Source organism: Limulus polyphemus, unplaced genomic scaffold, assembly GCF_000517525.1.
Source record: "Limulus polyphemus unplaced genomic scaffold, Limulus_polyphemus-2.1.2 Scaffold9955, whole genome shotgun sequence".
Lineage (NCBI taxonomy): Eukaryota > Metazoa > Arthropoda > Merostomata > Xiphosura > Limulidae > Limulus > Limulus polyphemus.
This window is the reverse complement of record NW_013675565.1, coordinates 15,643-17,671: the sequence shown is the minus strand read 5'-3', so window position 1 is coordinate 17,671 and position 2,029 is coordinate 15,643.

Below are 2,029 nucleotides of genomic sequence, written 5' to 3'. Positions count from 1 at the left end.
TACCCGACGTTTAATATAGGCGATACTCGATCTTTAAGTCATATAATACTCGACGTTTAATATAGGCGATAATCTACCTTTAAGTCATATAATACCCGACGTTTAATATAGGCAATACTCGATCTTTAAGACAGATACTACCCGACGTTTAATATAGGCGATAATCTACCTTTAAGTCATATAATACCCGACGTTTAATATAGGCAATACTCGATCTTTAAGTCATATAATACCCGACGTTTAATATAGGCGATAATCTACCTTTAAGTCATATAATACTCCACCTTGGTAGTCTAAACAATCTCACTTAATAGGCAAGTTAGTTCTCGAATCTTATTTTAGAAGTAGCTTGGTAGAAGGGAAGAATTATGGTAACTTGAATTGTTAAAAAAGTGTCTCATTAGCAGGAGGCAGAAGAGTCGATTGTAGTGCGAAGGGGAGTTAACCCTGATGGCTAGAAATGTATACGTCGGTCTATCATAAGAAAATAAACACTGCTGCGAGCAAAAGTCATTAAAAAGAATTGACGTCTCACTTTTTATGTAGAATGTATTAGCTTTTGCGGCAAACAGAGAGAAACTTGGGGCATTCACCCGCCACGACAAAGAACCCTTTACATTGCTAGGTTTGCAGGTGTGAGCCGTTACGTGCTTCAATCACAAACACACGCAGTCGTGCTCCCCTGAAAAAAATTGAGGGAAGAAGCAGCGTGGTTGAATGTTTTATAAAATCAAAGGTAATATAAATCCATAGGAAATATTTGTGGCACAATTAATCTAGTTTCTATCTGTTGTTAAGTTTCGTTTTTTGATTATAGTAGGTCAATAACTGTTTTAACAAGGCCATGTTTAGGTTAATTCACCTTTTCACACCTAAATAAATAAAGAAATAAAACATTAAAAGAAATTGGAATTATTGTGTATTGTAAAATAAATATAATACAAGAGGATATACTATTCTCTGAATCTGTCTTTAAAAGTTATTCGACTAAACGCGCATGAGGCTATCTATTCATTATTTTTCCTTAGTCCTAACTTTGTCGTAAGAGTAACCAAGAAGAGAAAGAAAACCGGTGTGTTTTATGTGTGTGATAACAACTGGATAATATATTAAAATGAAACGGTTTCGTATTAATAGATTCTGAAATTGCATGAAAAGAAACTGTGCAAAATCTGAATGTGGTTTCTCCTTAATTTATATTTTAGCAGCAACAAACTCTAACGCTGCAGAGATTACGTTGCTTGGCAACGTAGAGCATCCCTACAGTTTACTAGAGTATTATGGACTCACTGTGAGCGAATGTGGTAACTTGTGTCTTCGAAACGACTTGTTTCCTTGCCGTTCGTTTCTGTTTGGAAGAAAGAGCGGGCGACCATATTGCGGCCTAACGCATCAGAACAGAGCAGGATTTCTTCAATACCCTGGAAGTCTCAAACCTTCGCAAGCTATTAACTATTATGAGCTTGCTCGAAACCTAGCTGGTCAGTATGTTAAAAGTTACTCAATTTCACCTAGCTAGAGAAACAGGAATTCAACGTATCTATGTTTTCAGAAACCTTGACCTCAATCCTGAAAGGGTCTTAAATGTTATCTCTTATGTTATATTTTGTAAGTTCCTAAAACCACCTACTTTTATTTTGATAAATAAAGTGTCTTATTTTATTCACAATATTATTTTTGATTATACATCTTAGAATCAGTACACCCATTTAAAATAATTATCATCTCTGGTTTTAAAGTATTAGATCACCCCACCCCCTTTTGAAAATCCTGGATCTACCCCTATACTTTTAGATGTAAAACACACATTTATATGTGTCAAACACACCTTTGGTTGTGTTAAGTACAGATACCATTTGTGGTGTCAAATACAAATACACACCTTTAGTTGCCATGTATAGATACACACCTTTAGTTGTGTCAAACATAGATACATACCTTTAGTTGTGCCAAACACAGATACACACCTTTAGTTGTGCCAAACACAGATACACACCTTTAGTTGTGCCAAACACAGATACACACCTTT